The following is a 25,372-nucleotide window of genomic DNA, read 5'->3' as shown; positions in this document are numbered from 1 at the left end:
GTATCCTCAAGTTAAAGTAGTCAGAACACCAAAACATTCTATTTTGGTGTGACATTTCCTGAAAGGAATGCAAAGTATTATAATGATATTCTAACGTATTTTGAGCCTGTTGTAAGATATGCTACTGAAATAGTACATAAAATAAGCACAGTCATGGTGAGGACCTCAAATAGCTCTTGTTTTTATTTTAGTTCCAGCAAAGCATGTGATAAGTCTTCATAGTTAGGATGCCAAAAAGCTCTAGAAAGCATCAAGGGATTTGAGCCCAATAAAAAGATTAGTGAAGCAGAAATGGTGGGAATCTTAGGATTCAGGAGTCTTGACACAGGTGCTAAAATAACCATCAAGGAAAAGGTTGAACTTAGATGGCTTCATATGTCTTTAGACTATAGTAAAAATGTAAAAGTTCAGAGGAAAATCCATGATACTATGGCATGTAATACAAAAAAGAAAAATGGGTCAAAAATACTAAAGCCTCACCAAGAAGTAATTTTGACTTCAATCACAAGTTATCTTCATGAGAAGAGAAAAGCATGAAGTAGCACAATAGACATGGCGGTCAAGCAATTCGTAGACTTCCCAAGATGATTATATATAGTTTTTAAAGACCATATAAAAATGGAAAGAATGAATATGGAGCTAAAGCATTCTTTAACAAAAAGTCTACAATGAATTCAAATTTACATATGTAAATATATGTAATATATAACATGTAAATGGACCCTGACTGAAGTGAAGATAAGAATTCCAAAGAACCTCCATTTACTCCCATCATCATGGTATGTGCTTAAAAGAGAGCTTCAAGCACTGCCTCAAATCTAAGGTCAATGTCCAACTTGTTCTGCATATAGGAAAAAATCTGCTTATTTGATTCCTGCTTACTTTTCCATGTTCTACTCCTGATCTACACACACACACACACACACACACACACACACACACACACACAGAGGCACACATGCATCAGCCACACTGCCATGCTGATTTCTACCTTTGTGCAGCCTGTACCCTAGGCCTAAAACAGTTTTCTTTCCTTGAAGAAGTTATTCTTCATAATCTACTTCCAATGTTGTATCCTTCACAAAGCCTCCTTTATGCTTCTTCCTCTGGCTAGTTACCTCCTCCTCCTCTATGCTTCTTATGTTCTTTAAATGAACTACACTCTCCTATAAGAAGTTGAAGACTATAAAATAAGCTAAAATAAACAAGATCAAAATTTTTCTCCCATAGGAAAGTTATTTTTGTGTTTCCATTCAAAAATTTGTCTGACCTTGAAGAGTGAGGTAAATGAGCTAAGAGAGTGTTCTCTATTTCGTGTTACAAACGAATGGAAAATGTTAATGTATCAGTCCAACATTTAATTCTCTTTTAAGTTACTCTTCATCTTAAGTTTTCCAGTTGCATGAGCAATCAAAGCAGTTTACCTAATAAAGCCCTGCTAAGTTTTCCTTCTAGAGGTCCAACTTGATGACTTTCTACCAGGCAGACTGAAGCACTCCAAAGAGAAGTATGGGCTCTGAAGGGCAACACAGGTGCTAACTTAAGCCTGAATTGCAAAATTTTCTCTCAAAAAAATTACAAATTTCAATTACATTATTGATTCTTTAATTTGTTCTAAATTTCTAAAGACCATAGAGAGTATAAACATGTTTTCTGCCTAATCCAGAAACCCCAAGCAATTGTTTTTTGTGGGATTTTTTTTTTTTTGGCCTTTCTTTCTAAATTTCCTTCCCTTGCATAAAATTCAATAATTTGAAAAATTTGCATTTGACAGATCAATGAGATCTCCTTAGTGGTGGTTTAATACCAAGATTCACTGGAAGAGCTCCACGCTTTGTTCTATTCCTAAAGATTATTAATCGTAACAGATCTGAAACCCATAAAAGTACTCAGAAATGTTCAGGCAAATTCTTTGAGACCTTAATAAATCACCGCCTTATAAACATTCTGTAATTTTACAAAACCAACCTGATTTCAGTCTTAACAATATGTTTAAAATTACATATTAAGGTAGAATTTTTGCTAGTGCCTACTAAAACAAAGTCAATATACTGAATATTGAACTAACAATTTTTATATTGTCCACACTACTGAGCATAACGTGTCTAGCATTGAAGAAAACAATGTCAAAAATGCATTAATGTCATTTTGTCATGAGATGAATTCCAGAGACTACTAATACATGGGTAAAATTAAACTGTGTAAATATTAAGAGCAATAAAAGTTTCCTAAAAGTGTGAAAAGAATTCATTTTTGTTTTATCTAGTTAAGTTGTAGATTAAAAAGTGACCAAAAATATATGAGAAAGATACCATACTACTAACATCTGACTACACAGCAAAGTCAAATTGAGAGAAAATAATGTGAAGAATAAAACATTTTAGCAACTAGAAAGGGAGAAACAAAAAGAAAAGCCAAAATTTTGCAACATAATAATGTAATAATTTGTCAATTCAATAAACAGCATCTATGTATAAATATAATGTATAAATCAAGAAAATAAATGTATAAATGTATAGCACAGATACATGTCCTCCAAAAGGAGATATGGTCTATGTCCCAACAAACTCAAAACTTTGATAAGTTAGTTCAGGGCTAGGACAAATTTCTTCTGCTTTAGACCAACTGAACCCATTCAATTATATCAAGGTACATTTTTGGTTTTATGTGGGACTACTTGGAGTAATTTGTCTCTTTTTTCTGATACGCTTCATAGTCTGCCATAGAGAAATTAGAACCAACCAACATCTAGAAGCTATTCAGCCACAGCTTATCTTGATTCAGCTTCTGCAGTTATACAAATAAAAGGGGGAACTTATAGTTGTATAAATCAATGAAATAATTTCCATGTACATAAACTGATTTGCTCTAAACACATGAAACCAGCTATTAGATATATAAGCTATGTATTACTAAGCTGGTGTCTTAGAATGAGTGGGAGGTTTGGCCACTCTATTCTCCACCACCCTCCCTAATTCCAACATGCACACTCCCACTCAATTTTCATGCACAAAATTTTTTCTCTTTAATGAACTAATTTTTTAAAAAAACTAGGAAATCAGTGTCTGGGGCACTACCTTTTGCTTTATTTTCTCTTTTCCATTGACTGCTTAATATTCATTTTTGAGACTTGAAATATTAAAAGGGCTGCTATCCCCCAGACACGCAGTGTAAATAAAGTCACATTTCAGGACAGATTAGGGTTGGAGGAAAACAACTTCAACTTCTCAGAGCATCCTCATTTTTTACTCAATACTTTTTACAATTATCTGTGAATTAGATATATTATGAAAATATCATTTTTTGTGAAGTTAGTTGTAAAGTAGTAAAGAGCAATTAGTATTAAGAAAAATATATCTTCTATAAATTCAGCTTAATAAACTGTTTAAGATAAAATAATTTTTTAAAAGATGCTGTATGTAAGATGTTAATTATAACCTGGACAATAAAACTATTCAAAAATTCCAAGACTAGAGTCAGAATAGTGGGGCTAGTCAGTCTTGCTTCCACAGTTATAGGTAGAGAGAAATGAGAAGGTTTAAGTCTACTTGCCATTACTTTTTATGCCTCATGGCACATCAATGGCAGACATATTAGGCCCAGTCGAAGAGAAGTTGTCCTCTCCTCCCAAAACTGGGAGGAGTTTCTGGGCTGGCTCCTGCCAAATTCCCACAATATACCACACATTCACATTCTTAAGAATCCCCATTCAGCCTTACATAAAAATTACAGGTGCACTGCCATTAATGATTTTACAGGGTGGTCTCTGAATAAATGAGAAACTGTCTGAACTACAGAAAACAATTCAAAAATTCATTTGGAAACAGAAGAGACCTAGAATAGCAAAAGCAATTCTGGGCAACAGAGACATGGCTGGGGTTATCAGAATCCCCAACTTGAAGCTATACTACAAAGCTACTGTGATAAAAGTATGGTACTGGCAAAGAAACAGACCTGAGGATCAGTGGAATAGATTAGAAGACACAGAAACAACTTCAGACATACTCAGCCACCTCATCTTTGACAAAGGAGCCAACCATCCTCACGGGAGGAAAGATAGCCTCTTTAATAAATGGTGTTAGAAAAACTGGATTTCAACCTGTTGAAGATTAAAAGCAGCAAATAAACATATGAAAAAATGTTCAACATCACTGGTCATTCAAGAGATGCAGATGAAAACAACACTAAGATTCCACCTCTCCCCAGAAAGAGTGGCTGCTATCAAGAAATCAACCAATAACAAATGCTGGCAGGGGTGTGGAGAGAAAGGAACCCTTCTCCATTGTTGGTGGGAGTGCAGACTGGTGCAACCACTGTGGAAATCAGTATGGAGATACCTCAAAGAACTAGGGCTGGAGATCCAATTTGACCCAGCTTTTCCCCTGCTGGGTATTTTCCCAAAAGAATTAAAAGAATCATACTACAGAGATACATGTGCACCCATGTTTATAGCAGCACAGTTTGTAATAGCTAAAGCTTGGAAACAGCCCAAGTGCCCATCAACTGGAAATTGGATAAAGAAGATGTGGATTTTTAATAAAATGGAGTACTACTCAGCCATAAAGAATGAGAAATTAAGCTCCCTGCCTCCATCCCAAGCTCCTAGAGCAGAGAAGCTCAGCCAGCCCCAGCACCTGGAAGGAAGCTCCCCCGCTGCCATCCCAGGCTCCTAGGGCAGAGAAGCTCAGCCGGTCCCAGCACCCAGAAGGAAGCTCCCTGCCTCCATCTCAGGCTCCTAGGGCAGAGAAGGCAAGCCAGTCCCAGCACCCAGAAGGAAGCTTCCCCACTGCCATCCCAGGATCCTAGGGCAAAGAAGCTCAGCTGGTCCCAGGACCCAGAAGGAAGCTCCCCGCCTCCATCCCAAGCTCCTAGAGCAGAGAAGCTCAGCTGGTCCCAGCACCCGGAAGGAAGCTCCCCCACTGCCATCCCAAGCTCCTAGGGCACAGAAGGTGAGCCGCGTGGGCATCAGAAGCACTGCCCCCCCCCTTGGAAATGAGAATACACATAAGCCTCAAAAACAGACTTCCACATCACCTACAGCAACTCCAAAGGGAAACGAGATGGAACAATCTGATACTCAACCACCTGGACTCTCTGAACTGGCAACAAAAGAGGATCTGGGAAAAATGAAATCAAAAATAATTTCTCAGATAACAGCAAAGATTGTGCTCATGGTGCAGGACATGATTAATAAATCTAGAGAGGACACAGATAAAAAAATACAGGATCTGAAGAACATGATGGAATCCCAACATGGGAAACAAATGGAATCCATAAAACAGATACAAACAGATTTCCAAGAGATTAAAAACTCCATCGAAAGTCTGCACAGCAGAATGAACCAATGTGAGGATAGAATTTCACATATAGAAGATAAGATTGTAATTAGTGAGGAGGAAAAGAAAAATTGCCTTAAACTTGTAAGGGAACCTGAGAAATCAATCCAGTAGCTGCTAGACAATGCAAAGAAGAATAACATAAGACTGATTGGAGTCAATGAGGAAAGAGGAGAGAGTACAGATGACATAAAAAAACTGTTCACAGAAGTGATGGCAGAAAACTTCCCAAGGAGGGGAAAAGAACTTGACATACAGATAAGTGAGGCATATAGGACTCCAGCTAGCCTTAATCAAAAAAAAAACTACACATAGACATATAATAGTTAGGATTCCAGAAATCCAACAGAAGAACAAAATTCTACAAGCAGTGAGAGAAAAGAAACAAATCACATATGAAGGAAAGCCCATCAGAATCACAACAGACTTCTCAATGCAAACCTTCAAGGCAAGAAGAGCTTGGAGTGATGTATTTCAACCCCTAAAGGAAAACAGCATCCAACCCAGATTTATGTACTCTGGAAAGCTATCTTTCAAAATTGATGGAGAAATAAGATACTTTCATGATAAAGAGCACCTCAGGAACTTCATGAATACCAAACCAGCATTCCAAAAAATTTTAGACAATACCCTAGGAAAAGAAAATGAGGATCACAATCCCAGGAAACCCAGCAGAATGAATCCATTGGGCATGACAAATTAAATGCAAAAGGGGAAGAATCCAACAAAAAGAAAAAGTCATGACAAGGCTTTTAAAACTTTTAACTTCATCTCCCTAATGAGTGTATAATTCAGTCTTATTATTGTACTGATTAGTATTTTTCTCATTCTAGAGTTGCACACCATTCCTTATGCTATACTGGCTATTTATCATCTTCTTATGTCTACATTTTAATTGTCTATTAATGAGCTTTAAGAATTCTTTATATATTCTGGTCATAGGTTATATGCATTGTAAATATGGTCTGTTTAAGGACTATTTTCATTTTAATGATGTCATTTAAAGTTCTAAATTTTGATGGAATCCCATTTAACAATTTTTTTCTTTTATACATCATGTTTTTTGTATCCTAGGTAGTTCTTGACTACCCTGAATTCATAAATATTTTCCCTTATAATTTCTTCTTAAAGTTTTATACTTTTAGGCTTTCTTATTTAGGTTCATAGATCCCTTCAAGTTATTTTCATGTACGGAAAAAAAGGGTTGAGGTTAATTTTTTATATATGGATACCAGGTGTTCTAGTGCCATTTGCTGAAAACACTATCTCTTCCTCAGCTCTTGAATTGAGTTTATATTCTATAAAATGCTAATGTTAAATAATCTTTCAAAACTCAGTGGACTATATACATGTGGTTCTATTTCTAGAGTTTCTGTTTTATTCCAATGATCTATATGTCTTTCCTTACACCAACACTGCTTTGATTACTGTAGCTTTAGAAGAAGTTTTAAAATTAGGTACTAAACATCTTACAACACTGTTTTTGTTTTAACTTTTGTGTCCTTTGTGCTACTACATAACTTTTAAATTTCAATATCCAATTCTTCATTTATAGCAAGTATACACAGACCTGAATTTTTATATATACCTTGTGTTTTCTAATCCGGCTAAATTCAAGTACAAGTTCTAGGGTCTCCTAGAGATTTCTTAGTATTTTCTCTGTAGATGATCATTTCATCTACATACAAAGATTTTGCTTCTGCCATGCCAATCCTATCCTGTTGTGTCATTTTATTGCCAGACTATTTTGGTGGGGCCTAGGTTTCAAAGTTTAATGAACAGATAAAGAGTAAGCATATCTGTCCTTGTTCCCCACCTTAAGGAGAAAGAATTGTATCTTCTCCATTCATATAAGGCATTCTTGCTGGAAGTATGGAGTACATGTCTTTAATCTGTTAAGAAGTTTCTGTTCTACTTCTAGGCTCCTGATAGCTTTTACCATGAACAGCTGTAGAATTTAGTCCAATACTTTTTCTCCAAGTAGTGACAGGATCATATGACTTTTTCCTTTCCTCTGTTAAAATGATGACTTTTGGGGGTGGATCTTCCAATGCTGAACCAACACTGCCATCTCTATAACAAAACCACTTTCTGCATCCTGCCAGATCTGACTTCTAATAGTTTGTTTTGTTAAACAAATTGCTATCTATGTTCATACTTTTTTCTTCTATTATCTTTATCCAGTTTTAGGATTAACACAATGTTGAGTTCCTAAAATGGGGGGAGAAGTGTTCCTTCTTTTTTCTGCTTTGTTTGATATAGTTTACCAGTTAAAATGTTTATGAGCCTGCTGTTGTCATATAGGTAGGTGTTCAAGCTAGGAATATACTTTCTTTAATAGGTGCAATTCAAATTTTATATTTCCTCCAGAGTTAGTTTCATTAAATTGTTTTCCAAGGTACTTCTTAGAAGTTGTCAAATTTATTTCCAAAAAGATTTTTGTAATATGCTTTCTATATCCTTTTAAATTCTGTAAACTTCATGGTAATATCTCCTAGATCTTAATATTGTAATTTAAAAAATGTATAACTGATATTGTGTAACAGGAAGAAAAGATCTAAAAGAGCAGGGGAATTGGGAGGGGTAGGGGAAGGGAAAAAAGGGAAAGGAAAAAATATGAAAAGAGGAAAAAAATGGAAACAAGGTCTTTGCAAATAGAGAAAGGTGGAGGGGGTGAAGGGTGCACAGGTAATGGGGAAAAAATAAGAACCAAGATACATCATGTACAGGTACAAGAAACCAATGATAAATGTCAACATTTTGAATACCTAAAATGTAACAATAAAAGAATTTAAGCAAAATAAAATAAAATAAAATAAATGAGAAACTGTCTGAACATGAAAACTCTTAAATATCACCCTCAATGAATTGCAGCAGAAATTCTGGGTGTAGGATCCCAAAATATCTGTGTTTTGCCATCCCTTCAGGAGGTTCATGTGCATGCCAAATTTGAGAACCACCTGCCAGGATAACTGCTCTTTGTCACATGTACAGACTATGTAAAAACTAATCTCCTTTCACCAAACTTTTACTTACTCCATTGGGCCTGTCCAGCCAGGACTCTGTCTTTCTTCAAGATCATTTTATTTTTTGAGCCCTATTTCCTGTCTACTAGAGTTTGGATCTGGAATGACCCATAAACCCTCTTAGTCCCTAGCCTGGTGCTATGGGGAGTCGGTGGAAATGTCAAGAGGTGAGACTTGGTGAGAAGTCTTCAAGTCATTGGGAACATTCCCTGAAGGGGATTTGGGGATCTTGGTCTCTTCCTTCTTTCACTTCTTGGCCATAAGTGAACAGTTTTGCCCTGTCATTATACTCCGACCATGTTGTGCAGCCTTACCACAGGCCCAAAAGCAATGGGGCCAGCAGATCATGGATCCCATGATGATATTAATGATTTGTAAGAAGAGAAAGAGAGACTCAAACCAGCAGAGTTGCTTTTTCTCATGACTTTCACCATTTTGTGACAACAAGAAAGCCCTGACCAGAAGCCAAGTAAATGCTGCTTTTGTCGATGGGCAGGGTCCAAGGAGTTTCTCGCGGAGAGGAGAGATAAGATGCTCAATTCATTTCCTCTCTCCTATGGAGTAGGTTCTTCACTATCATGAAAAAGAAATGCAGGATTCATCAGTGAAAGGCATAAGTAGATTTATTAGGCAGAGTTAAAGAAGTACACATTCAGGAAAAAAATGTGGGTGACTGATGAGACACACTACAGTCTGGGCCTGGGTGTATTTATTTAGTCTCAAGGGTGTTCTTAAAGCAGATGATCTAGAATGTGTATTCCATGTCTGTCAGGGTACTCAGTAGTGGGATAGGTTAAAGTACAATTCATATGCATGCATTTCAAGTTTAGAGATATGGTACTTAATTAATAATGCTGCTTTCTTGTGGAAGTGTGTGGAGTATGTGAATCTACAGAATTGAAAGAGAAGCACAGGTTCAATTTACAGGAGAAAAGCATGGGTCATATTTACAGACTTATTATATCTTTTATAACTCTTAGGAATTTAGGAGTAAGTAGTATGGAAGGGAAAAACAGGCTTAGGAATGGGAAAAAAAAAAGACATTTTAACCTTGGGTAACTTTGGGCCCTGAAGCCCCAGCTTTCTTATATATACAATCTTTACATTACAATTTTCCTTGTCTCCTTTCCTCCTACCTTTATTTCTTTGTGTGTGTGTGTGTGATTCAAAGATTTACTAAGGAACTCTATGCATTCTACCTATACAGAAACACCTAGTAATTATTACAATTGGTTTAAGCAGGAATAACATTTTTTGGTGTTAAAATTGTTAAACATCCTGCTTAGTGCACAGCGACTCTCCATAATGAATCTGCTCTTCACAATGATTTACCACACACTTTAAATTACTAATTAAATAACAGAAAAACGTACTGAGTCAAACTAAATTTAAATGAGCTATAAAAAAAACCCTCATTTCAATCCCCAATACCAAAAAAAAACCCCTCAAAACAGATCATATACACATATTTCAAAACTACCTTTGCTATCTAGCCCCTTTCCCCAATTTTTAGCCTGAAAAAAACAGTAAAATCTACACAAAATTTTATTGCAATCATACAAGGGTTACATTAGGTCAAGTACAACAAATACTATGATGCAATTTTACATTAACCTACAATTCAAAGCACAAATTTACACACTCAGAATACACTGAACGTATCTAAGGAAGCCACAATAGTCTTCCACTGACATCTGCTGTATCAGGGTGGAAGATGCTAACTTTACAAGACTTTTGGATAGGAAGCCTCAGTATAAAAACTGTGTACTTGTATGTAAACGGTTGAGGGGAACCCGGGTCATGGGCTTCCATCTCCACTAAGTCATCCATTTTGTTGTGTATTTTATTTTCAAAGCTTAAAGGGTAGGACAAACTGCTAGGTTTAATCTGGACACATTATTTAAATTTCCCGTCACCCCAGTGAATTCTAGATGAAAGCTGATTTTGTCTGGTCCCACATAGCTATTGACTTTTGTTTCTGAGAGAATGGACAGAGTGAGATTGTTTGGATTGTTTCCACCCTGGAATGTAGACCAGACCAGTACACCCCGAAAGCGCAGATCTAAAGGGGTGGGGCCTGCATAAGCCTCCGTGGGAAACCCTTCTTCCTGGCTCAGCTGAAGGCACGAAGAAGAAGTTCTTCATCATGGTGTTCGATCGAGGTGACACCCGCATCCTGCATCTCATACCAGTCACTGAATGACATCGTGGAACACACAGCTGGCCTCGGAGCATCCTTGAACGCAGACGCTTCCTGGAGCGAGCCCATGTTGGCAAAGATCAGCCAGTCGCCCACGTGCAGCTCGGGCAGCTGGCGACTCTCCACAATCTGATCCAGCTCATCACAGGACAGACCCCAAAGGCTGCTTGGAAACAGAGGCTCATCTTCCTTGTATTTCTTGTGAACCTCTGGAATGGTATTCAAGTCCTCAGACAGTTTACTTCCAAAAGAACCAGACACACCATCATTCATATAATACACAAAGGCCGGTTCATCGCTCCTGGTTTTTTTCTACTCCAGAGGGGAATTTCTTATTTTCAACAACTTTCTTTGCAATGGTATTAACTGCAAGTGTAAATGCAGAAGACATATAGTAGTTTCCAGGTCCTGAAATGATCTTGATGCCAGAGCCTTCAGGAAAGTAGACATCCAACAGAGGACTGATAACATGATTGACTTCCTCCAGCTGAAATGCAGTTCCTGTGAAGCCTCCGCCAATGTCTAACATGCTCTTTGTAAAGCCAAATTCTCCAGCCATGTCAAACACAGACCGAGCATCGGAGAGAGCATGCACATATACTTGAGATTCTTTGGGAGCACATGGAATTTCACCCCGATGATTTGGACATCAAATTCCTTAGCACATTCCAAGAGATGCCTACAGTTAGTTCTTCAGTGTGGAGCCCAGCTTCATGCTACCCTCCTCACCTCCACTACCATCTTCTGTTGCAAGATGTAGTAAGACCTTGGCATTTGAGTGATTACGAGCAATTTTCTTCAATTCAATTTCATTGTCACGTCATGATACTCAATTTTCGCTGCATACTTTATCTGCGAAACTTGCTTGCAAAGACTTATGTAAATAATGTTTTCTGGAGATACACCCAGTTCTTGCACTAAACCCATTTCATTCTTGCTGGAGCAAGCAAACCCCGTCCTCAGAGCCGCGAGTGTGTCCAGCACGGCCGGCGAGGGGTTGCACCTCATCACTTAGAATGGCCGGATCTGAGCGGCCTCACTCTGCCACTGGCTGTGCTTCTTCACGATCTTCCTCAGGTCACCCACAAAGAACGCGCTCCCCGCGTCAGGGTATGTTCATTAACATAGTTATCAATAACGTTTCCAAGGTTTGTTCCTTCATCCAACAGGCCAGCGGAGTAGTTTGCGTCGTCAATGAATCATTCCATCTCAGCCATATTCCACAAAGCCGAAAGTCATAAACCAGGAAAAACAAGGGATGGGCCACCAAGCCTATGTCTGGGTCCTTGGCATATGCAACAAAATGAACAAGTTAGGAGATGGACCCCCCTATCATTAGCTGGGCTCCCAAGGGGGCTCGGCGTTGAAGGCAAACTGCTCCTTATACAGCACTTCTCCTAGGCTTTCTGGGTAGTTGTACGCTTGGTCAGAAAGTTCGCCGTGAGATAAGGGTCCAAAGAGTCGGGTAAAGCGTTTTCTCTTTTTCGGTGGAATTTTTAAAGAGGGATGTGGTTACCTTGAGCAGAAATACCCAAGGCGGCCTGGGCCATAGGCTGCGGGTACGGCGTGTGAGAGCGGCCCGACACCAGCTGAGCAGCAGTGGTGGCTGCCGGAGAGACATGGGGTGGCGCCGGCAGGAGGGAGAGGACTCGGCCTTGTCACTCCGCAGGGCAGCAGTGCCAGAAGGGAGAAGAGGCAGAGCAGCGGCGACGACAGAGAAAGCCACCTACCTTTATTTCTTTTTTATTCTATTCTACCTCAGTATCATGCTCTTGGGCTTCCCAGCCTTAAAAGAGTCAGCCAAATGAACTTCTTTCCTTTATAAATTATTCAATCCATGGTATTTTGTTATAGTAACAGAAAATGGTCTAAGCCACTCAAGAATTTGATTATAGCTTTCTCTAAAGTGCATTAGTTTGAAAGATGTATTAAATGGAAATCAAATACAAGTATTAATTTGTGATCCAAAATTTCCATAGAGAATAGGAGTATATTTTTCGTAGCTACCGAAGTCAATGTTGCTTTGCCTTCATGTAAAATTTAGCAAATGACAACTCTTCTTAAAGTAGAAACTTTACGTAGTATCCTGTATTATGTAGGTTACTGCTAATGATTATAGAATTTTACTGCTACTCCTAAGGATTTTAAATATCAGCTGTGTACAGAGCCAGGTCATCCATGAAATGTACTAAGATAAACTTCAGTTGTGATCTGACCTGTCTAAATTCTCCCAGAACCGTGACCACTACTTTGTAGTAGTTGACCCTCTTTTTAGCCACAAATGAAATTGGCTACTTTAAGCATTTACTTTCTTTGTGAGACCATTAGGGTAATGACAAACCATTAAAAGCAAATAAAATGTAGTTTTATTTGTAAAAATATTACTGTATTTATTTACTAAATGAGAGCAATTTCAAGCTTTTCTTTTAAAACACTCAAGTCAATTCAAGAAGTCATGGGAATGAAAAAATGGTAATGTGCCATTAAATGAAATTGAAAAATAATAGACAGAGTTCATTCTACTCAGTGATTTTCATTTCCTTCTCATCCAAACTTCTACCAGTGTAGTTAATGAATAAAATTAATTAACTGTATTCTTTATTCTTTATTTGGCCAAAAGGTAGAGGCAGGGAAAAGAAGGCTATGATATCTGGACCCTTCAATCCAAACCATAATCAGTGATCCAGAACTCTTCTCACATAGCATTTGAGTTTGAATATTCTTAAAGTGCACTAAAGCAACCCTCTTTTTAAAATACCCAAAATCAAAGAATACTTCATCATACAACTTGAAAACTAAAAGAGCAGGCACTTTGGAAATAGCACTATACATAAATTCCCACTATGTGAGCTTCAGCAATTCACTCAATATCTTGAAGATCATCCTATTTACAAAATGTGCTCTACTCATAGGGGCTGTACATGAATTGCATTAAATTAGAAACAAAAAAGTGCCTTGTGTAGCACCTGGCACCTAATAGGCATTCAATAAATGGTAAATATTTATGCAGCTTTGAGTAGAATGTATTCTTCCCATTTCATACTTGCCCCTATATTCTCTATTCCCAATCATGTAAGTAAAAGGACCTGATGGTCTTTCATCTTTGTAATCTAGGTTAATTGTAAAGCAAAACCATCTGCACAAGCAAGCAAATGTTATTATTCCTTCACTAGGGACAACTGAGATAATATCTTTCTTTACTAGTCTTATGTTCTTGTTTTCCTCAAAAAAATTTGCTAAAGGGCTTTTAATGGTTATTAGAAATTTGAAAAGATACATTTTAGAAATCAGGCTGTTCTGTTAAAATGAGCCTAACTATCTAGAATAATTAATTCATTACAGCAGCCTAATACCAGCAAGACGGCTCTGCTAAGCTACTTGAAGACTAGCCAAGTAGTTAGCAGGTAAGTGTTCCTTTCAGGTCACCAGTTAATATAGGTGTTTTGAGTTTCTGGAAGCTTTGTTCTCAGAGGGAAAACATTTCAGTGAATCTGAGAGAGAATCAGGGCAACCATAATGAGTCTGAAACCAAATGCCAATCATAATTTTAGGCCAGCTGATACCTCCTTTCGATTTTGAACAAAGACCTACCCTCTGCGAGCACAGCTCTCCCCCCAAGGAGGGACTGCTATCATAGAGAACTATGTGATTCTGGCAGGATTTAAACATCAAGCTGGGCTGTAGCATAGCTGCAGTGAAATGAGGTTTTAGGTGGGATCGGGATTTGTCAAAACTGTGGGAGAGAAAACAGGTCCAAGAAGTACACTTGGTCAACAATAAATTGTTAAGTTTAGAAAAGCATAGTAGTTTCAAATAAGTCTCTCAGAACAATTAAGTTTTATCCCTAGCTGACAGGATGGTACAGTAGATAATACCCAAGCTCTAAAACCAAACAAATACACCTCTGCTATACCCAAGCTATGTTATCTTGAGCAATGTATGTGACTCTTCTAAGTTTCCTTTTTCTCCTCTTTAAATTGGTGAATATAATAGCACCTATGTCATAAGATTTCCATTATAATTCATTGAGCTAGTAATATAAAGTCCTTATCATGACGTCCAAAACATAATAGGGCTCAATAAATGAAGGCTGCAATTTTCACATGGTAGTTATATTGGTATAGACAGAACATCTAAATTTGTTGTGGTAAAAAAAAATTAATTTATGTTTCTTTCACATAAAAGTAGTCTTAAAATAAGAAGCTCAAGAGTATGCCAACATTTTGCTCCATCATCCTAGCAATTACAGTACATCTTTAAGGGTTTCTTCTTAGAAGAAAAATTAATTCCTCACATTCTTTCACCTAGATTATTGCAATAGCCTCTTAATTGCCTCTTATTCCACTCTTCCCTCCTGCCATCCATTTTGACATAGAAGTCAGGGGGCCCTTTGATAACTTGTCAGTCCGTAACACTCCTCTGCTCAGAATCTTTTAGCAGTTTCTCATTGCATTCTGAGTAAAAGCCAAAGACCTCACAATGTCTCTTAAGGGGCCCCATGCCCCTAGTAACTCTCAGACCTTTCACTACCCAATACCTTGGTCACTAGCTCCAGTCACAGACACCTCCCTGCTATTCTGAAATATTTCTCCTCAGAATCATTTCCCTTGCTGCCTAGAACACTCTCCTACCGGTTATCAATGTGGCTAGTTCACCTACCTCCTCCTGGCTTCCGCTTATTCTCAGTTCAGCAAAACATTCCCAGAAACCATTTTTATGATAGCAACTCTTTCTGACTTACCCATCCTCCTTCCCTGCTTTTTTCTCCATAGTACTTACCCTTTAACAGTCTATGGCATTTCCTCATCTAGTTGTTTACTGTCTTTCTCTCCTTCAGAGTGCAAAGCGATAAAGGAAGGGGACTGTAGTCTGCTACAGATTGCAGACTGCTCCGTCTTCACAGTATCTGGCATACCATAAGTATTCAAATAATTGCTAAGTAAATCACAGAAGGATTTTTCTCATGAATAGCATCTTAATATTTGTAGCTTTGGGGATCTTCAGGCATAACTTTTACATCAGCTGTCTCATTAAAGTGTTTTTCCAAATCAAAATGCTTTTTCCCTTTAAAAAAGGAATGCATTGCCAGCATCCTTAAGGCAAGTCCACATCTTTGCAGAAGGTATGGAGGAGTATTGCTCAGATTCCACCTCAAGTAAGAAGCTACTACAAGGAGGGCAGTCAGCTGCCAACTTTCACTGTCAGGGTCCACCACGGCATCCATGCAGAAGCCACATCTCCCCTGATTGTGTGCCCTGCAAGTGACCAGCCATGATGGGAATATTAATGCTGGGTCACCCTTGCTCAACACAGGGCTCCAGTTGTCCTGGCAGAATCCCCACTGTGGTCTGAAGCTGTTCCTACCTGATCCTCCTCCCTTCATCCTTTCTTTCCACAGATGTCACACTGCATCTGTAGGATGTCCTACAAACTCCTGCTCCTTCCCTCTACCGTCTACAAGCATTTACCAAATAAATTTTGTGTACTTCAAATTCTATCTCGGTGACTGCTTCTCATAGGACCCAATCTGAAACAGTCTTTTAGACATTTTTCACAGGTATATTTTAGTCAGTGCAAATTCAATATGTTTAGAAAATACTCAAGAAGATCTCACAAAACTTGGCCCAGAACAATGTGGATCATGTTGGAGACATTTTGGGACTGAGATTTGTTGTGGAGAAGGAAAAATTGCACAGTGGTTTATTCAAAGTACTGGAAAGTTTCTTGAGTCTGAGCAGGATCACCCCAGCCCAGGATATATGTGATAGGATTAAATTATTTCAGTGACTGAATTACTCAGATATAAAAGATAATTTTTAGGATTTCTATAAAATCCCTAGATATTTGAAGTTACTATTTTGGAATATAATGGCTTTGAATCATTTTTAACCTTAAAGATTACTAAAACTAACATAAAATTAAGTTTTAAAAGACCCAGTTTAGTATAATTTCAATCCTGAAGTTAAAGTAAAATGATGGTAAAAACTTAATTTTTAAGTACTCAGGCATTTCTTCTATATTTGGGTTGAATATGAGTTATATAGTTAATAAAGTATATAAACTGGTGCAATATTTTTTCCTGTTTGTTGGTGTTCTTCGGCCAATTATATGTTCTCTCTGTGCACTGAGTTTAAACAGTACCAAGTTACTGTTTATTGCTAAAGTTTCACAATAGACATTTTTACCTTCATTTTAAAAATTTATAGAGAATTTATGACATTAGCTTATTCAATGTCACAATGCAACACTTCTAAGCAAAAATTTTGAAAGTGTAAATTTATTTAAGAAGCTGTCATTTCACAAAAATATGGTAGTAATGAAGCAGCTACATGTTGCTCAGATGCTTAGGAGTGTGCTTTCCTTCAGATGTAACATTTTTCTTTTGGTTTTTGCATTTTGGAACCTCCTAAAAGAGGATATGTCTACTCTACAAATACAAGGAACAATATAGAAAGCAAGCATCAGAAGATCCTATAATTCTAAGTACAAGAAAATTAGCTACTTGGAATTACTCTTATAAAAAATTTTGACTGAGAATCAGCCCGCTGCAGACAGGCAGGTCTGTGCACACCCTACCGAGGTCCCGAGTCACACTGAACAGCCCAAATCAGCCCACTGCAGACAGGCAGGTCTGCGCACACCCTACTGAGGTCCTGAGTCGCGCGGAAGATGCCAAATCAGCCCGCTGCAGACAGGTAGGTCTGCGCACGCCCTACCACAGTCCTGAGTCTCACGGAACAAGCAGAATCAGGCTGCACCCCTGCAACAATCCACTGAACCCCCAACCCCACTCCTCTGTACAGCCACCTGGTTCCACACTACAAAGACACAGAGGACACCGGGCCACCAGACCACAGTACTGAGTCCCACTGCTCCTGGCCCAGAGGTAGGGGCTTCCCGGCCACTATCCCTCCCACTGCTCCCAGCCCAGAGGATAGGGCTTTTGGGCCACGTTCTGTCCCACCGCTCCTCGACCAGAGGAAGGGGTTTCCGGGTCACCATCCCTCCCACCACTCCCAGCCCAGAGGTAGGGGCTGCTGAGGCACCATCCCACTACTCCTGGACCAGAGGAAGGGGCTTCTTGGCCACCATCCCTCCCACTGCTCCCAGACCACAGGAAAGGGCTTTGGGGCCATGATCCCTACCTCTGCTTCTGGCCCCTGTCCCACTGCTCCCAGCTCAGAGGAGGAAATCCCTGCAGGCATCAACAACCCCCACCCCATTTGAAATGAGAAAACACATAAATAAGTCTCAAAACTAGACTTCCAGATCACCTACAGCAACCCCAAAGGGAAATGAGATGGAACCCTCTGATACTCAACCACCTGGACCCACTGAACTGGCAACAAAAGGGGATCTGAAAAAATGAAATCAGAAATAATTTCTCAGATAGCAGGAGAAATTGTGCCCCTAGTGCAAGACATGATTAATAAATCTAGAGAGGAGCTGAGGAACATGATGGAATCCCAACATAAGAAACAAATGGAATCCACAAAACAGATGCAAATAGATTTCCAGATGAAAAACTCCATTAAAAGTCTACACAGCAGAAGGAGACAATGTCAGGACAGAATTTCAGATATAGAAGATAAGATTGCAATTAGTGACCAGGAAAAGAAAAATTGTTTCAAAATTATAAGGGAACACGAGAAATCAATCGAGCAGCTTCTAGATGATGCAAGGAAGAATAACATAAGACTGATTGGAGTCAATGAAGAAACAGGAAAGAATGCAGATGACATAAAAAAATCTCTTCACAGAAATAATGGTAGAAAACTTCCCAAGCAGGGGGAAAGAGCTTGACATACAGATAAGTGAGGCATATAGGACTCCAAATAGCCTTGATCAAAAAAAATCTACACATAGGCATAAAATTGTTAAGATTCCAGAAACTCAACAGAAGAACAAAGTGCTACAAGCAGTCAGAGAAAACAAATCACACACAAAGGAAAGCCCATCAGAATCATAGCAGACTTCTCAACACAAACCATCAAGGCAAGAAGAGCTTGCAGTGACATATTCCAAGCCCTAAAAGAAAACAGCCTCCAACCCAGATTGATGCACCCTGCAAAACTATCTTTCAAAATCGATGGAGAAATAAGATACTTTCATGACAAAGAGCACCTTAGGAACTTCGTGAATACCAAACTAGCACTCCAAAGAATTTTACACAATATCCTAGGAACAGACACTGAGGATCACAACCACAGGAAGCAAAGCAGAATGAACCCATCTGGCATGACAAGAAATTAAATGTAAAGGGGGAGAACCCAACAAAAAGAAAAAGTCATGGCAATGACAAGTCAATACTATTCAGTTGTAACCATCAATGTTAATGGTCTCAATTCACCAATCAAAAGAAATAGACTGGCAGAATGGGTCAAGAAGCAAAATTCAACAATATGCTGCATACAAGAAACACACTTAATTCAAAAGGAAACTCATAGACTGAAACTTAAAGGGTAGAAAACAATACTCCATGCGACAGGAACCCAAAAAAAAGCAGGAGTAGCTATCCTCTTGGCAGATCAAGTAGATTTCAAACCAACACTAATTAAGAGAGATGAAGAAGGACACTACATCCTTGGAAAGGGAACAATCCAAGAGGAAGAGATGACAATCATAAATATCTATGCACCAAATACTAGTGTGCCCAGCTATATAAAACAAATACTAATGGACATAAAAAGTCATATATGCACTAATACAATTGTAATGGGGAACCTCAACACCTCACTGTCACAAATAGATAGATCAACTAGACTAAAAATAAGTAATGAAATACTAGAACTCAATCAAACTCTTGAACAAATGAACTTAACAGATTTTTACAGAGTGTTCCACCCCACAAAATCAGAATACACATTCTTCTCAGCTGCACATGGGTTGTTCTCCAAAACAGACCACATACTCACACATAGAACATGTTTAAGTAAGTGCAAAGGAATTGAAGTTATCCCCTGTATATTACCAGACCATAGTGCGATGCAATTGGAGATCCATAGCAAAAGAAACTGGAAAAATTTCATAAACATGTGGAAATTGAACAACACACTTCTGAATAACCAATGGGTCACAGAGGAAATTAAAGAAGAAATCAGGCAGTTCCTTCAATTAAATGACAATGACAATACAACATATCAGAATCTATGGGACACAATGAAAGCAGTCTTATGAGGGAAATTCATAGCACTGAATAAGCATATTAGGAAAACAGAATGAGCCCAATTAAACAATCTGATGCTGAACCTCAAGCTTCTAGAAAAAGAAGAGCAGGACAACCCCAAAGCTCATACAAGGGAGGAAATTATAAAGCTCAGAGCAGAAATCAATGCAATGGAGACTAAGAGAACAATACAAAAAAATCAATGAAGCCAAGAGTTGGTTCTTCAAAACAATCAACAAAATTGACAAACCTTTAGCCAATCTTATCAGAAAAAGGAGAGAAAAGGCCCAAATCCATGCAATTAGAAATGAAAAGGGTGAAATTACAACAGATCCAGCAGAAATCCAGAGGATGGTCAATACCTACTTCCAGAACCTATACGCCAATAAGACGGAAAACACAGAAGAAATGGACAGATTCCTAGCTATGTATGAATTACCAAAGTTGAACGAAGAAGACCAAAAAATGCTAAACAACCTACTATCAATCAATGAAATTGAAAATGTAATTAAAAACTTATCAACTAAGAAAAGCACAGGTCCTGATGGCTTTACTGCTGAATTCTATAAGACATTTAGAGAGGAACTATGCCACTACTGTTTAAACTCTTCAATCAAATTGAAAGGGCAGCAATACTCCCAAATTCATTTCTGGAAGCAAGCATCACCTTGATCCCCAAAGCAGAGAAAGACCCAACCAAAAAGGAGAACTATAGGCCAATCTCACTAATGAACATAGATGCAAAATCCTCAATAAGATACTGGCAAATAGAATGCAGAAAATCATCAAGAAGATCATACACCCTGATCAAGTGGGATTGATCTCAGGGATGCAGGGATGGTTCAACATATGCAAATCAATCAATGTAATACACTATATCAATTTGGCCAAGGACAAAAATCATATGATTATCTCCATAGACACAGAAAAAGCATTTGACAAAATCCAACATGCATTTTTGATAAAAACCCTACAAAATATTGGAATAGATGGTCTCTACCTCAAACTGATAGAAGCCATCTATGAAAAACCAACAGCCAATATCATACAAAATGGTCAAAAACTGAAATCCTTCACACTAAAATCATGAACAAGAAGAGGATGTCCACTATCACCACTCTTGTTCAATATAGTCCTGGAAACATTAGCCACGGCAATTAGACAAGAGAAAGAAATAAAAGGAATAAAGATAGGAAATGAAGAAGTCAAATTGTCATTATTTGCAGATGACATGATACTCTATACAGAAGACCCCAAGAACTCCACCAAAAGTCTTCTAGAATTAACAATCAAATTCAGTCAAGTAGCTGGTTACAAGGTCAACACACAAAAATCAATAGCTTTCCTCTACACCAATGACAGACTCACTGAGAGAGAAACAGGGCAAATAATTCCTTTCACAATAGCATCCAAAAAACTGAAATACCTAGGAATCATCCTAATGAAAGAAATCAAAGACCTCTTCTCTGAAAACTATGGCACTCTGAAAAGAGAGATTGAAGATGATATCAGAAAATGGACAGACATCCCCTGCTCCTGGGTAGGAAGGATTAATATAGTGAAAATGGCCATACTTCCAAAACTGTTATATAGATTTAATGCAATTCCAATTGAGATCCCAGCAGCATACTTCATGGACCTCGAGAAAACAATCCAAAAATTCATTTGGAACAAGAAGAGACCCAGAATAGCAAAAGCAATTCTAGGTAACAGAGACATGGCAGGGGTTATCACAATCCCCAACCTGCAACTATACTATGAAACTGCTGTAATTAAAACAGCATGGTACTGGCAAAGAAACAGACTTCAGGACCAGTGGAACAGATTAAAAGATGCAGAAACAATGCCAGACACACTCAGCCATCTCATCTTCAATAAAGGAGCCAAACACCCTCACTGGAGGAAACATAGCCTCTTTAATAAATGGTGCTGGAAAAATTGGGCTTCAACTTGCCAACGATTAAAACTAGACCTATATCTCTCACCATGCACTAAACTAAAATCAAAATGGATTAAAGATCTAAATATTAAAATAGAAACTCTGAACCAGTTGAAACAGAGGTTAGGTAGAACCCTTGAAGACATCGGTGTAGGAAAAGATTTTATGAACAAAACCTCAGTTGACCATGAACTAGCACAAACAATCAACAAGTGGGATCTCTTCTTATTAAAAGGCTTCTGCACAGCAAGAGAAACCACCAGCAGTGTGAAGAGACAACCCACAATGTGGGAAAAAGTCTTCACCTGCTCTTCCTCAGGCAAAGGTCTACTATCTCGAATCTATAAAGAACTTAAAAAGATCAGACCTCCCAAATTTAAAGACCCAATCCAAAAATGGACATCTGAAATGAACAGACATTTCTCAGACAAGGAAGTAGAAATAGTAAATAAATACATGAAAAAATGTTCAACGTCACTGGTCATTCAAGAGATGCAAATGAAAACAACGCTGAGATTCCACTTCACTCCAGAAAGAATGGCTGCTATCATGAAATCAACCGATAACAAATGCTGGCGGGGCTGTGGGGAAAGAGGAACTCTGCTCCACTGCTGGTGGGAGTTTAGACTGGTGCAAGCACTGTGGAAATCAGTATGGAGATACCTCAAAGAACTAGCACTGGAAGTCCCATTTGACCCTGCTATTCCACTGCTGGGGATCTTCCCCAAAGAATTAAAAGAATCATACCACAGTGATATATGTGTGCTCATGTTCATAGCAGCATAGTTTGTAATAGCCAAAACTTGGAAACAGCCCAAATGCCCAACAACTGGAGACTGGATAAAGAAAATGTGGTTTTTTTACAACATGGAGTACTACTCAGCCATAAAAAATGAGAAATTAGAGACATTTATAGCTAAGTGGATGCACATTGAGGTGATACTCTTAAGTGAAATAAAGAGGACACACACGTATAAATACTGAATACTTTCTCTGGTGTGAGAAACTGAAAGTGTAAATAAGGACTAAATGTATAATAGGTAATGTGAAATAGGAAGAAAAGGGACAAAGGGGAAGGAAGTGGAAGGGGTAGGGGAAAGGATAGAAGGGAACGGGATTAATATGAGAAAATGGAAAAATAGGAACAAAATCTTTGTAAATAGGGAGGAATGGAGGGGTTGAAGGGAGGGCTGGGAAAGGGTGAAAAATAAGAACCAAGAGAGACTTCGTAAAGGTGCAAATTTCCATTGATGAATGTCATTATATTGTATACCTAAAATGTACCAATGATTAGAATGAATAATCGATAATGCAAAATAGGAAGAAAAGGTCCAAAGGTGTAGGGGTAGTGGGAGGGGCAAGGGAAAGGAAAGAAGGGAAAGGAAAAATGCTAAGAAATGGAAAAAATGGAAATAAAGTTTTTGTAAATAGAGAAGGGTGGAGGGGGTGTAGGGAGGGCTAGGAATGGGGAAAAAATAAGAACCAAGATGCATTATGTAAAGGTACAATTTCCAATGAGAAATGTAATTGTGTTGTATACCTACAATGTACCAATAAAAGGATTTAATTTTTAAAAAAAGCTTCTGCACAGCAAGAGAAACCACCAACAGTGTGAAAAGACAACATACAATGTGCGAAAAAAATTTTCACCTGCTGTTTCTCAGAAAAAGGTCTACTATATCAAATCTATAAAGAACTTAAAAAGATCAGACCTCCCAAATTTAAAGACCCAATCAAAAAATGGGCATCTGAAATGAACAGACATTTCTCACACAAAGAAGTAGAAATGGCTAATAAACATATGAAAAAATGTTCAACATCACTGGTCATTTGAGAGATTCAAATAAATACAACACTGAGATTCCACCTCGCCCCAGAAAGAATGGCTGCTATCATGAAATCAACCAATAACAAATGCTGGTGGGGCTGTGCAGAAAGAGGAACCCCGCTCCACTGCCGGTGGGAGTGTAGACTGGTGCAAGCACTGTGGAAATCAGTATGGAGATAGCTCAAAGAACTAGAACTGGAAGTCCCATTTGCCACAGCTATTCCCCTGATGGGTATTTTCCCCGAAGAATTTAAAGAATTATACCACAGTGATGTGCATCCATGTTTTAAGCAACACAATTTGCAATAACTAAAACTTAAAAGCAGCCCAATTGCCCATAAGGTGGAGACTTGATAAAGAAAATGTGTTTTTTTTTATAAAAGGGGTACTGCTCAGCCATTAAAAAAAGAGAAATTAGAGACATTTATAGCTAAATGGATGCACACTGAGATGATACTCTTACGTGAAATAAATAGGACACACGTGTAAATATCGAATAGTTTCTCTAGTGTGAGAAACTGAAAGTGTAAATAAGGACTAAAAGGTATGATAGATAATGTGAAATAGGAAGAAAAGGGACAAAGGGGAAGGGGAAGTGGGCAGGGTAGGGGAAGGGTGTTGGTGGTCTCTCTAGAGAGAGACCTGAGACCCCCAGAAAGCACTGACTTTTGAAGAAAGAAAAAGAGACAGCCTGGGGGATGAGCAGCAGTTTAATTCCTCTGACACTGTTCGACAATCACAAAGGAAAGAAGCAAGGTTTTTATACATGTAGGAAAGCAGCTTAGTTATTCTGGCTATTGTCTTTCTGATTTTTACATCTGATGATAACCAGTGACTTTAAGCGACTCATAAAAGCTACAGGGGAGTTCACAAGTCCTCTGTTTCCGTTTACCAATCCAGTACATCAAAGAGCACACCGAACTCCTCTTCTTATCAGATAGTATCAAGAGAGCAGGACGATTTCAGCCAAAATCAAGCCCCCAGCCCACCACAAACATCACAGATGTGCATAGTGAGTAGTATCTCTCTCACCACCTGTAGAGTCACTGGGTGGAGGCTCTCTGATCCTACAAATGGTAAATAAGAAAACTAGGAAAACCTGTTTTTCTCCCATGAGACTTTTACAATGTCTCTTAAAGTTTTCTGGCATTCTTTTAACAAACAGACTTGTGGAATTTCCCAGAAAAGACTTAATTTTATTAGTTAACAAACTTCTTGTGATCTATTCTTACAACTAGATAACTAAATTCTACAATTCCCCACAGAAAGGAAAGAAGGGAATGGAATTAATATGAAAAAATGCAAACAAAGTCTTTGTAAATAGGGAGGCATGGAGGAGTGAAGGGAGGGCAGGGGAATGGGGAAAAATAAGAACCAAGAGCAATTATGTAAAGGTGCAAATTTCCAATGATGAATGTCATTATAGTGTATATCTAAAGTGTACCAAAAAATTAATTTTAAAAAGTAGTTATAACCAAAATAAATAAATAAATAAATCATCAGTAAATTTTAAGAAGCACTATGGAAACTTTTCATGGACATAAAATTGTTATGACTTACAGATGATGAAATTATTTAGATGGCTTTTACACTTGTATTATGCATCCTAATGGAGGCTACTCTGGAAGATAAGAAAAATTAGGTGCTGTATGTAAGGAATAAGTAATAATGAAAACAGAAATCATCCCAAGAGATAGTAGGGTAGTTTGCATATTATTGTAGCAGTGTTTTCCATTCTGGAAAAAGAAAGACCCCATGGAAATAATGTATTTGACAATGAAATAAAGCTGGGAGCTGTGATGGAGTAAAACCAAGGATTTTTAACTTTAACTTCTGAATAGGAGAAATAACTAAATTAGAGTCAATTTTAGGACCAG

At 38.2% G+C, this 25,372-nt stretch overlaps 1 long non-coding RNA gene and 1 pseudogene across 1 annotated transcript in view; both read right to left on the bottom strand.

Annotated features, from left to right (window-relative positions):
* The window catches only part of LOC147828815 (uncharacterized), a 393,678-nt gene that overhangs the window by 106,114 nt on the left and 262,192 nt on the right, over window positions 1–25,372 (bottom strand). The gene's annotated exons all lie outside the window — the stretch shown is intronic.
* On the bottom strand, window positions 4,252–11,770 carry LOC101716660 (antizyme inhibitor 1 pseudogene; annotated as a pseudogene).

This window comes from Heterocephalus glaber, unplaced genomic scaffold (genome assembly GCF_053883595.1).
Source record: "Heterocephalus glaber isolate CG9 unplaced genomic scaffold, H.glaber_assembly_v1.0 deba00000901, whole genome shotgun sequence".
Classification (NCBI taxonomy): domain Eukaryota; kingdom Metazoa; phylum Chordata; class Mammalia; order Rodentia; family Bathyergidae; genus Heterocephalus; species Heterocephalus glaber.
Note: the sequence above shows the minus strand (reverse complement) of the source record. Positions and strands in the feature narration are given on the sequence as shown.